Consider the following 14,604-nt stretch of genomic DNA (forward strand, 5'->3'; position numbering starts at 1 on the left):
AATGATATAAATTAGATGATCTTTATTTCTATTACACAAATCCAGAGTTGAAATGTCTATAATATTAAACAAGTATAGTATATGTTACTTACATGCAGCTACTATTAGTGATGGAACAATATACATCTGATGATCGTTATTCCAATTAAAGCTGTAGTTGAAATGTTTTTTGGGCCTGATGATGATCTGATCCGAGACCCAAATCGATCTTCTGTATTGAAATATAGTGATGTGTATTGCATAACACATTTCTTAATGTTCTACATATCTTCACATTTAAGGAAAACAACAATAAAGATTAAGCCTTTTTAGACATTCCATTACACTGTAGTGTCACCGGACATAGTGTGTATGTGAAAGTAAAGTGTTTCTGCAAATATCAAGTATATACACAGGCCAGCTATTATTTTCATTATCATGTCTCGAAAACAATACATTATTTTACATTTTGTAATGTTGTATGTGTTTCTCAGATGGACTTTGTGTGGATAATAGTAGCAGCTGGGTCACTTCTGCACATTAGTGTAGTGTCACCAGACATAGTGTGTATGTCAAAGTAAAGTGTTTCTGCAAATATCAAGTATATACACAGGCCAGCTATTATTTTCATTATCATGTCTGGAAAACAATGCATTATTTTGCATTTTGTGATGTTGTATGTGTTTCTCAGATGGACTTTGTGTGGATAATAGTAGCAGCTGGGTCACTTCCGCACATTAGAAGATAATTTAGTGAGCCAACCTAAACTACCCACAAAAATAAATATAAAAATTAAATCAATAAAAAAATAAAAAAGTTCACACATATCATGAAATCTAGATCATGAAATGTGCCATCATTATTTCTACTTCTATTTATTCATTTGTATCTTAGTTTAATATTAAAACTGAAAACCCCATTAAATTTGTAATCTAAATAAATATGAGTAATGTGTGGGAGACATTTAAATTACACTCTAAAACAATTAGTGAATTACAATTTGCTACTAAATAATTTACCAAAAAATTACACAATTACATTAAAGCTTATTCAATTATTTTAAAAGTTTCTTATATTTCACTAGTAATTTAGAAGATAGAGAATAAAATAAAAATTAACTAATAAATTTATATCATTGGTATAGGAAATATTGTATGGATACAGTACAAGAGATATAAAAGGTATTTTACTATCCATAAGGCACTGATCATAATTTTCTAGACCTACTCATTTATAATACTGAAATGAGAATTCTTTCTTGACCTGTTTGTTTACTAGAATTTTAGTATCAGCATCTCTACAGGTATGACTGTATACTAATTTTATCTTTTCCTTCACTTCACTTTCGATTAATATTATCATAGATGTGCCATTCAGCTTTTGAATATATTTATAATGTAACATGAATTTCTTTACCTTCATATCCGTTTTTTTATCATTTTTCTCATAACAATAACTTTTGACCAGTGGAAACCCAATCTTTAATCCAGTTATTTTCTAATTCATAGTATATTCGCCTAACAAACCACCTGTTTCAACAGTATTTTCAACATTATCAATATATTCTATCGTAACCATATCAAAATATATAACAGATTCTCATAGCTAATGAAACATATCATATAATCTAAATGTTGCATTTGATTTAGTGAATGCAGGTATTAAATTACTTGTAGCTGCATTATTTTCCACATAATAATGCTTGAAATTGAACTTCATCTGAACGATAGTGTCATTAAGAAAATTGATATCTGTATTATCTAATCCATCATCCTTTAGAAAGTCATGAAACCACTCTAAATCTGGTACATATTCTGATTGACTTACATGCTGCATTTGCCCAAATTTCCCCCATAGTGAACATTCCTTAGGAACAGCTCGTTTTCCGTATTCTATCTGAACATAAGTCAATATCTAATATCTCTGTAATTGTTTTGATATACTCTTTAACAGTTTCAACACCATATCAACTGGTTTCTAATTTTATTTTCATAAAATCTTTCACATAATTTTAAACAACATATTGCTTTTCTTTCTAAAATCTCATACTTTTATGTCCTCTTTCTATGGCTTTCCTCACTTTTCATTATTTGTCCAAGTTCCAATAAAATATCTTTCCTCATCATTGTGATTGTGTTTGTTCCTTTTTTTCCTTTAGCCCATTTGACACACAAGGGAAACAACAGTTTTTCGTTTATTCTTACTGGTAAAACAGGATGATACAATCCTTTCATTAAACCACACAAATTTTTAGAACAACATACTGGGCCTGCCAAAGTGGCAGAGCAGTTCTAAGCGCTACAGCCTGGAACCGCATGACTGCTATGGTCGCAGGATCGAATCCTGCCTCGGGCATGGATGAGTGTGATGTCCTTAGGTTAGTTAGGTTTAAGTAGTTCCACGTTCTAGGGGACTGATGACCTCAGAAGTTAAGTCCCATAGTGCTCAGAGGCATTTGAACCAATAACATACAGGTCTATGTATTTCACTCTGATATTGGTCAGGATATAAATCATAAAATAGCCCAGTAGGATAAAGACTACATACATCAATATATTATATTTTTGGGCTAACACCATCTGCTTTAGATCTTAATTTTATAGGATTTGTTTGACCACCATAAAAAGCATCTCTCCGACTGAATGGTTTGACAACTTCTGGTAATTGTTTTAATTTTTTAAGCTTCTTATATTCTGGAGAGTTAAGCCAATCACATGTCCACATATCCATTAAAGTATATCCTGCATGTTATATTTTTGCACTTCTTGTTAAAGTTTATTGATAAAGGGCATCCATTCTTTCTTTATTTTTATTGATCATTATCTCACTTTTTAAACATTTCTACAACAATGCCAAAAACAACCATGATATTGTTGAACAATACTACTTTCTTTATCAAGTCCATCTAATTTTTTCCTAGCTACATTTACTTCTCCACTATTAAGAGCATGTGAGACATTATGATTGTTTAAACTATTTAACCAACCTACAGATTCTTTACTGTAATTTCCCTTTTCTTCTTTATCCAATACAGCGATTGTAATTTTAGGTAAATATTTTGTTCTGCAAATAGCCATATAGACACCAGCAACTGTAAAATAACAGAATGGATTACAGTTAGCTATCTCTAGAAGTTTTTTCTTAATTCCAAATAATCTTTATTTAATTTATCCACATCATAATTACAGTACTCATTAATTCCTTTCTTCATATTGAACAAATAATATTCTTTAACTCTAGAGCTATGCCATTTGAGAAAAGCTCCTCTAATTTTCAGTTTCCTAGTTTCAACGAAATAATATCGTGTATCTGTAATTGTTCCAATGCAATTTTCATTTCCGTGTGAATTGAACAGTGGCGGCCGTTGAAGAATTCAGTTGGTGGTGCCAAAAAAACTAACTTTGTTAGCATTGGATGTGTTACGGGATGTTGTAGATAATTCGTGTTTTTCACAAGATATTATATCAAACAAAACGTATGGAGGAACAGAAATAAACACTTATTACAACAGCGCCCTTGTATTGTACAGTAGAAGATTGATATATTCCTGTATAACATGATAGCCAGTGTTTCTATAGGAGAGAGAGAGAGAGAGAGAGAGAGAGAGAGAGACAGAGAGAGAGAGAGAGAGAGAGAGAGAGAGAGAGAGAGAGAGACAGAAGTTGCTTTATCATCTTTTTCGCATGTCTTTATGAGATATAAAACGTAACATTTACTCAAAAAATCTCTTTGGCACACACAAATGCTCACACGCACACACATATCAACAGCACAATACTTCCCTCCTCACAGGATATGTCTGGTCACTGGCAGTCGTAAGCAGAAGTTGCTTTGATGTATAGTTGTTTAAGATATTGGTGCAGATCGGACCTGAACTGGCACGTAATGACGCCACCAACCTCAGCTAACAATTGCGCTCTAGCCATTACCAAGTGATTTATGTGCTTCCCTTTGCTATGAGTCGTGATTGCTTGTTGTTTCCTTCTTTTATTTTGAAATGAGTGCAGAGAGCACGCTTACTCTGTCACAGGGTTCGAATATGACTCTCACAACACCAGCTGGAATCAGCGATCCATATGCACATTATTATATCGGTTCTGCCTTTCCAGGGGCACAGAACAATGACGTAGTCCCCAGCCCCGTGAGAGTGATGCATGGTTTGTCCCCACACTCCGCTCTTCTTCCCTCGACAGCAAGAAGTCCTTGATTTTACATTCGCGGCTGACTACCAGAAAAGTGTCCACTACTACACGAGTATCAGTACAAGAAATAATAAAGCATGTATAAATTATTCGAACTTGTAATCTACTTTTTGCGAAGCAAATTTAATCAAATTACCAACATTTAAAACTAAAAGCATTGTACTCACCAAAAGCAGCAACTCCATGACTTTGGGAAGACAGCTCCAAAATAATTAGTAGGAAGGATATTGTAAATCGATTCGTCGCTTCTTCTTCTTGGCAATAAATCTATCATCTCATACTGAAATGTTCAGTTTTACACACCTTACGACTTTTCGCAGGATAGCACCCCTAAGGCAATTATTCTTCTTTTATGGTGTTTCGTAGGAAAGTTTTAATTCTCTTGAGCACTGAAAAGCACCGCTCAGCTTCTGATGTCGAGATAGGGGCCATGATTTGCAGTTTAAAACTTTAACAGTATCGTGGTCGAATGTGTCACGAAGTTCATCCTCTAGAATCAGCGAAAGAAATGCAAGTGTTCTCAACTCAGGCCTAGCATATAAGGCTTGAAGCTCACCCTTCAACTTTTTTTTTCAGTAATGTACGGGGTTTTAATTTCAAGATATTTGTCAGGAAAACATGTGATGTATTTGTCAAACTGATTTACATCAAATAAGTTGGCTGCAATGAGGTATCCAGAGAACTGAAAATGTAATGTTATTTCAGAAAGGACGGCATCGCGCACTTCCAAAGCATCTCTTTTTTATTACCATCAAGGATCAATGGTTTCTTGGCAGACACCGTTTCATCATTTTCGGAACTAATCTCGCTAAGGATGGAGTCAATGTCATCTCTGTGGTTGCATTACCGCTTCAGTGTTGTGGTTGTCTTGCTTTGCTGTGGTCGATTCAGTTATCATCTTCTGAAACATCAAAAAGTACGTCTGCATCAGACATTGTCTTATCAAAAAATGATAGCCAGAAAATGACTTCGTTATCTTGCAGTGTTTCTTTGTATGAACCAGCTTTTTCAATAGCAGGAGACAGTTTTATGTTCTCGCTTGCTTCAGTGATTTCCATAACAGTAATACGTTTTTCCCTGTTTTCAGAAACATCTTTTACTACTCGCGAATGGTAATTCTGCCTCGTCACACAAAAGGGGCAAACGTTTTTGAATGATGCTATGCAACAATTTTGATCTCTGTGGCGAGTTAGAAAAGGAAGAAGAATTACCTGAGAGTTGTGTGCAAGAAAGATGCGGGCTTTGCGATTAACAGAAGTTGCTGTAGACATAAGGTTTAATTGATGTGCATAACAATGGATGTAGTTTCCATTTGGATATTTGTCTTTAATTTCTGAACCCCATTCCACTTGCCACTCGTAACGTTTGGACCATCATAACTCTGAGCTATTAGTTACGCTCGACTATCGCCAATTAATGGTTCAGTTTCTTTCAGAATAGTCTCAGCTATAGAATGAGCATGCTGACTTTCTGGATTAACAAAGTTCCAAAATTTTCAACGGGTTTTCCCTCAACAACATAACGCATAACAATAACCAATTGAAATTCACAAGACACATCTGTGCTTTCATACATGATTATTGCAACATATTCGGCACATTCTATTTTTTCACGAACTTCATCACACCACTTCCAATGTGTATTGAGTATTTCGTTCTGAACTGTCTTGGAAACACCTTTGGGCACTGTTGCTTGAACAAGATGCACTTGAAGATGTTTATCCAGTTCTGCGCTGAACAGAATTAGCTCGCAAAAAACGACCTTACTTTGAGAGGCATCAGATTCATCGTGGCCCCTGAGAGCCGGTTCCAAAGCACTACAGAACCGAAAACGGTTTATAATTAAATTCATTATATATATATCTATTCTTTTCTACACGTTTGTGGTAGTTCTCAATTGTCTGTATTGAGAATGTAATTTCTGTTGAATGTTTGTTTTGTTTAGAGATGAAAGACTAAGCATATTATTCATGTGTCGCTTTGACATTTCATGAACTATAATTTTAGACCATGTAAGCTCAATATCAGTTATTCCGATCTTACACCAATTAACATCTCCCCCCAAATAACACACAGGGAACATAAACAGTGCTGCTTTCTTCACAACCATAAATCCGTTTCTTCTTTTGGTAAATTTCTGGATTGAACTTAAAGCATCGACTTTTTGTTTGCGGCTACAGCTTCAGATTCAGGAGTGGCCTACCTAGAGGTTATAATCTGAGGGTCCTGTCGCTAAATGGGATTTTGTATAACTCATTTACTTTATTCATGTTTGTTATTTTCACAGTGAACTGCATTTTCCCTTACAGATAATACTGTGCAGACAGCTATATACAGTCAATTACCTAATCTCGTAATAACTACAATGTGTTTGTACAGAACTGTAATACAAGAACGTAACAAGTATAAACAGAAATACTACACCTTTCTTTGGAAAACAGATGCTCAATCGGTGGTGAATACGTTAATTTTCTTTTTTTGCTCTGTACCAATAACCCCGCAGTTGTCAAATATTCCAATATTCAAATAATGATTCTCAGTTTCAAAATCTAAGGGCATAATTATGTTCAAATTGCATATAGCTATTTATAACAATATTTAAGTGCATTATTTTTGTATTCAGTTTAATCAAGCATTAATTAGCATTTAGGAATGCATTAGTATTAGCTTGCAAAGAGATAGTAAAACTGGATTGCAAGAAATCTGCGTCACTACCTCAGAAGCTGCCCCCTGGTATTGAATAAATGTGGAATATATCTTTTTTTCAATTATTTCAAAACCAAATGCTTTTGGAAAACTACTAAGAGGACCTTGTGCCAAATTACTGCTATCTGTTATTTTTAAACCTAACTGTTTTACCTCCAATAACATCAGCTTAGTTCCTGTGTAGATGGTATATTGTTTTTTACTATTTTCAACACTGTACTTCAAAATGAATTGTGAATTGTATCCTTTAACATAGTGAGCTATGAATGCGTAATTCTTACGTTTTCTAGATATCATCCAGCTACGGAATTCATCACTTTTTTAAAATTAATAAACAGTATCTCCTTTAAAATAGTCAGCTATTATGACATTTAGAATATTAATACATGTTTCTCTTTAAACTTCATAACCAAACCACATGTATCTTTCTGTATAGGAACAATTCACTCTTATACGTAATCCATTTTCACAACACTCAAAATGTTCACCACCAACTACTTCGACACATTTCTGGCATTGAAATATATAATAATCTTTGAATTCTCTATTAATATAACAACCATCTTAGTACAATTTGGACAAACTTTCACTATAAATTCCTCACCAAATTTTCTTTGACAAATACAACCTTTCTGCAACTTGTATTTGCATGTATAAGGGGTTTGTTTGCAATGTTGCCCCAGATGATAATCAGACAAAATATTTGTCAGGATTTGTAAGTGGTGTGTCCTTGAGGTACGGCAATATGTGAACACGAGAAGTAAGTTTAAACAGTTTTATTAACAAAGGCAGATTATAAAACACGCAAACTACATGCACCCATCATCACTGTGTCTGACATCCTAATTGCGGTCGTATCGAAAGGCTCCATGGTGAACTAAGAATAGAGAAATATTCGCACCCAAGGCCACGCTATTTAATACAGTGCACTGCGGACAGCAGCCAGTGGCCTACTCCTGTGGCGCACTGTGGCTGGACACATGTGTACTGACCAAGCAAACTTTCAGCATTCCAGGAGGGTTGACTGGTGAGCGCATGTTACGTACCGATGGCTGCATGCAACTCATAGACCCATACACATGTAACATTTCTGATTTTCAATTTTTACTTCTTTTTTTTTACTGTTTATACATGGTTCATAACCACATTTATATTCTTCCAATCTCAAAAACATCTTTTTACTTTTTTTACATTTATAAGCCATATCACAAGGTTCTTGATTATTTTTCAAGCATTCGTCAGTATAGCAGTATCAATTGCATTTTTCACAGTATATCTTGTTTTCTGCACTTCAGTGTTCTGGACCATTGCATAGTATGCAGATATTTCTTTCTATTTTGTGTTTATGTTTATATTTGTTTTTATACTGTTTCTTACATTTATTGCAGAAATACACGGACCCTAATAATCCTGCCATATCGTTAATCACATCAAAATGGTTGTGAACTTCATATAGAGATATATTTATAGCTTTCTCAGGACCACAATATGTAACTGAAGCCGGCCGCGGTGGTCTAGCGGTTCTAGGCGCTCAGTCTGGAACCGCGCGACCGCTACAGTCGCAGGTTCGAATCCTGCCTCGGGCATGAATGTGTGTGCAGTCCTTAGGTTAGTTAGGTTTAAGTAGTTCTAAGTTCTAGGGGACTGATGACTACAGATGTTAAGTCCCATAGTGCTCGGAGCCATTTGAACCATTTTTATGTAACTGAATTAAAATTCTCAGCACATACAGTACTTATTTGAATATCTAACAGTTTTTCAACAATATATGACGGTAGTATCTGTTTCGAAAGAACAGTTACCGTCGATGACCATGCAGCTTTGCTCGAAATGAAACGATAATTAAATAGACACACTAGCTGCAAGCAGGCGTTGATACACTTCATTGGGAACATGTTGAAAATGTGTGCCCCGACCGGGACTCGAACCTGGGATCTCCTGCTTACATGGCAGATGCTCTATCCATCTGAGCCACCGCGGGCACAGAGGATAGTGCGTCTGCAGGGACTTATCCCTTGCACGCTCCCCGTGAGATCCACATTCCCAACATGTCCACCACACTACATTCGTAGTGCGCCTAATAGATGTTTGCCCATCATACTCATTACTCGTGGCAGATTAATCTACCAAGTCCCGTACGGGTTCGAGTCCCGGTCGGGGCACACATTTTCAACATGTCCCCAATGAAGTGTATCAACGCCTGCTAGCAGCTAGGGTGTCTATTTAATTATCATTTCAGTTTTTCAACATTTTTAATATCATATAAACTAAATTCTTCTTCATTGAATTCTGCTGATTGGTTGCATTATATTTCGTTTGCTGTTTTTGTAATTTTTATTTATGACATTCTCTGATTTTCTTAATCTTCTTCATAGTTAGTTCTAACCCCAAAATATTATTTGTGTGATATTTTACTGCTACTATTACTACTCTACGACATTACAGATTATCATGTTTTTTAATTCTAGTGATACACCCATTAGTCTTTTTCTCTTGAGCTAAATTTACTATTTTTCTATGCTTACTACCTCTAGGAATTGCTACCATTTGAATATTAAATGTAGTATATGCTATATCAGTAGTCTCATCAGTTGTTAATATATTTCTGATTTTACTGCACAAAAGTTGAACAGATTGTTGAGTATTATCTGATACTTTACATCCTGTAGAAATTGGGTAAAACCTTTTTGGATGTTATATTCAACTTACCTCCTTTTCTAAATTTTATTTTGTTTTTGCTACTTCAACCACAGACTTGAGTGCTTTCGGTTTATAATCTACTTTTTCACTAACAGTATGGCATTTGGCAACATCACCATCATTAAAGACAATTTTACAGTCAACTGACTATGATTTAAATTTTTCATTAAATTTAGATCTTATTTCTTTAATTTGTAGCAAATCCGTTTTCAATGGTTTGGCCTTTTTTTTTCTTTCTCAAACAGTTTGATACTGAATGCGTAAATTGGATGTAGTCTCTCTATTTTTCCTTCTTTAGTTGGGAGAGTTCCTTCACTTACATCATCATCAAATCTGTAAAAATAATTTATACTAGATAAATGTTTCGGCCTTGACTTAGTCTTTTGGAATAATTCTGAATGAGATTGAAACTCATGCAGCACAATCGAATTAATTAACGCTGAATTGTTTCATTTGCTGTGTCCTCTAAGAGCAAGGTTTTTTGCTCTCGCTTTGACTTCAACCACTGCCAAATTGTCGAGACTCCTAATAGGAATAGGTAAATTATTTGAAACAATTAAGTTAATGAAATGAAAATGAAATTTCATGTGGTTAGGGCCTCCCACCTGAAGTCCTCAGTTAGTTTTTCTATCGACATTTTGTGCCCAATTTTGATGTCCATTTTTTTCTCTCCACTTTTTTGGCTCTAATTATAGTGCACTGAAATATGCTGACAGTTCTTCTGTCCATTTTTTTGTGTTCGTTTTTGGTGTCCACTTTTGCTTCTTATTTTTTGTTTCCTAAATTCTAGTGTGGTCAAATTTTCAGTCAGTTTTGCTATCCATTTTTCATATCCATTTCTGTAATCCAGTTTTTTACTGTGCACTTTTTGTGCCCCAAATTCTACCACACTTTAATTTTCAATAACTTTTTCATTATATTTTTGTGACAATTTTTTTGTTCATTTTTTGTGTCAATTATTGCTGTCCATAATGGCTGTAAATGTTTGCTGTCTATTAGCTGTGCCCATTTTTATATCAAATTTAATGCGTTTTTTTTGCTGTTCATTTCTTGTACCCATTTTTTGTGTCACAAATTTTATTGCATTCAAATACTAAGTTAGTGTTTCAGTGATAACTGTTGATTATTTTTCATTACCTCTTAACCTCAGATGCTCACAGGTTTAAATTTTCAAATATAATTTTATCTTCTTTGTCAACATGTTGTCTAATTGAATATACAGTGTCTATATATTCTGACATTTCAGCGTCATCTTAAGCTTCAAACCAAGTATTATTCTTTTCATCAATAATCACAAATGCTTACTTGTATGCAAGTTTATTATTCACAAGGTCTATGATTGACTCCATTTATATAGAATAAACATCTATTGGATAAAACTAATTCTATAACAGTCTTCTAATTTTGCAGGTGGGCAACCTTTTCTGCCTGCAGTATTATTGAATGAGTCATTAGAGTTTGCAGTGGGGGAATATTACCCCTCCAGAATTCCATATAAAAAATTTAGTTCTGTAATTTTCTTAATAGAATGTCATTACAGATCACAATTTCTTTTACATGAAATGTGTATTGTACTGCGAACTCATAAATAAATATTTTATCTATACAGTTGTCTAGTGCTCAACAATAAGAAAGTGGGTTCATTATTAAAGAATAATTTTAATGAAACAAATGAAAATTTTTCTCAATAAATGAAATGGTTCAAGAAGTGTAAAAATGTGAATTAGAGAAGCTACTCAATAACTTTAATTCAAAAATGTACTCAAAGGCTAAGTATTCATATGTATGCAAAGAATGTGATAAAAACATTAAAAAATATGAATAATAATAATAATAATCGAGTTCTTTGTGTATTTGGAAAATATATTGCAATTATATATTTTAAGAATCATTTAAAACAAATTTCAAATGATCAGCATTCTAAAATATAGTTATCCAGGAAAAATGATGAGTGTGATAATTCAGCCAGGAAATTTATATTTTGTCAGGAGATAGATGTTTTTACTTAAATACACCATCTAGGGATAAGTACTCAAGCAGATGTAAGACTTGTCTTCAGGATTATTATAAACAACGATTGAAGTTACTTATAGTTAATAGAACTTCAAATGATGTACAACAAACAGGCTGTAAAAATGTATAGGCAGTCAAGAAATTAAAGACTCTCATTGTTTTTACTTTAACCATACATGTAGAAACAAGCTCTTAAGTAGATGCAAGATTTATCAACTAGAAGATCGGCAAAAAAGAAAAAGAGTATGTAAGTGTGGAAAAGCATAGTTAAAAATGATCTCAAAAAACTTTTCCTGACAGACTAGCACATAAAACTGACTGAAAACGAAATTTCATAACTTCAGATTTTTTCAAAATTCTAATTTTATTTAACCTTCATATATGGCTGAGACTTTGAGAGAGTTCACACTCCCTCAACTTCGTGATTACTGTAGAACGAATAATTCATAGTGAGTAGCAGATTTTAAAAAAAATCACTTAATTAATTGTATTGTTTCAAGTAACTTGCCTATCCCAAGTACGAATGTCGAAGATTTGAAAGTAGTTGATCTCAAAGATAGAGCTAAAAATCTTGGTATTAGAAGATAGAGTAAATTAAAGAAATCAAAGTTAATTAATTCGATAGTGCTACATGAGTTTAAGCCTCATCCAGAATCATTTCAAAAGTCTAAGTCAAGGCCAAAACGTGTACCTAAAAAATTATTTTTCCAGATTTGATGATACTGTGATTGAAGTAATTCTACCAACTACAGAAGAAAAAATAGTGAGGCTAGATCAAATTTACCCATTCAATACCAAACTGATGAGCAAAAAAATGAAGAACGATTTACTAAAGTAATAAGATCTAAATTTAATGAAAAAGTTAAACCATGGTCTGTTGGCTATGAAATTATCTTTAATGATGGTGATATTGCTAAAATCGATACTGTTAATGAGAAAACAGATTATATTACGAAAGCACTCAGTTCTATGGTTGAAGTAGCAATAAAAGTACTAGTTTCAGAAAAGGAGATAAGGTGAATACAACATCCAAAAATTCAAAAATGTTTTATCCAATTTCTACAGGATGTAAAGCACCAGACAATACTCAACAATCTGTTCAAGTTTTGTGAATTGACATCTGATGATACTATTGATAGAGCAAATATGGATATTCAAATAAATTATGTCTGTGCTGAGAATTTTAATTCAGTTATGTATTGTGATCCTGAGAGAGCTACAAATATATCTCTATGTAATGATCACAACCATTTTTATGTGATTTGCGATATGGCGGGTTTATTAGGATCCATGTATTTCTGCAATAAATGAAACAAACAGTATAAAAACAAAGATAAACATAAACACAAAATAGAATGAAAGATCTGCATAATATACAGTGGTCCAGAACAATAAAGTGCAGAAAACAAGATAAACTGTGTAAACTGCAATTGATACTGCTATACTGAAGAATGCTTGAAAAATAGTGAAGCACCTTATGATATGGCTTATAAATGTGAAGAATGTAAGAAGACTTGTTTGAGATTGGAAGAATATAAATGTGGTTATGAACTTGTAGAAACAATAATCAAGAAGTGAAAACTGAAAATCACAAATGTTACATATACAACAGTTTGCAAAAAGGTGGTATTTGTGAAAGGAAATTTCGTGAGGATTTTATAGTGAAAGGTTGTCAAAATTGTAATTATGATGGTTGTTATATTAATAGAGAATTTCAAGGTTATTATATATGCCAATGCTAGGAATTTGAAAATGTAGTAAACAGTTTGAGTGTTGTGAAGATGGATTCCCTATCAGAGTGAATTTGGCCTATACATAAAGATGTATGTTGTTTGATTAAGAAGCTTAATGGAAACATGTACACATATTCCAAATCTCATAATAGCTGACAATTTTAAAGGAGATAGTGTTTATATATGTAAGACAAATAATGAATTCTGTAGGTGAATGATATCTGGAAAACACAAGAATTATGCATTCATAGCTCACTGTGTTAAAAGATGTGGTACACAATTCATTTTGAAGTACAATGTTGAAAATAGAATAAAAACATATATCATCTACATAGGAAATAACCTCATGTCATTGGAGGTAAAACAAGTAGATTTAAAAATAAAATATAGCAGTAACTTTGTACAAGGTCCACTTAGAAGTTTTCCAAACACATTTGATTTGAATGAATTAAATAAAGGATGTTTTCCACACTTATTCAATACACAGGAAAATAAAAATTACATAGGACCAGTTTTATATACTGTATATTACTGGGTTGAAAGTATGAAATTGAAAGAAAGAGATAAAGAATATTATTAGTTCAATACAACGAAATAAGTACTGTAATTATGATGTTGATAGATTAAGAAGAGGTTATTAGGAATTACGATAACAATTTCTAGACATAGCTAATATTAATCCATTCTGTTATTTATCAGTTGTTGGTGTCTATATGGCTACTTACAGGTCTAAATATTTGCCTGAAAATACAATCGCTGTATTGTGATAAAGTACAAAAGGAAAATTACAGTAAGGAATCCATAGGTTGGTTAAATAGTTTAAACAATCGTACTATTTCACATGCTCTTAATGGTAGAGAATAAAAAATAACCAGAGCAAAAGTAGATGGATTTGATAAAGAAAGTAATACTGTTTATCAATACCATGGTTGTTTCTGGCATTGTTAAAAATTTTTTTTTAAAGTGAGATGATGACCGATAAAAATAATGAGAGGATGGATGACCTTTATCAATAAACTTTAACAAGAAATGCAGAAATACGAAATGTAGGACATACTTTAATGGAGATGTGAGGATGTAATTGGCTTAACTCTCCAGTATATAAGAATGTTAAAAAATTAAAACGGGTACCAGAAGTTGTCAAACAAATCAATGCTTTTTATGGTGGTTGAACAAATGCAATAAAAGTACGATCTAGAGCAGATGGAGTTAGCACAAAAATAAAGTATATTGATGTATGTAGTCTTTATCCCGCTGTGTAATTTTATGATG

The sequence above is a fragment of the Schistocerca nitens genome, chromosome 3 (genome assembly GCF_023898315.1).
Source record: "Schistocerca nitens isolate TAMUIC-IGC-003100 chromosome 3, iqSchNite1.1, whole genome shotgun sequence".
Lineage (NCBI taxonomy): Eukaryota > Metazoa > Arthropoda > Insecta > Orthoptera > Acrididae > Schistocerca > Schistocerca nitens.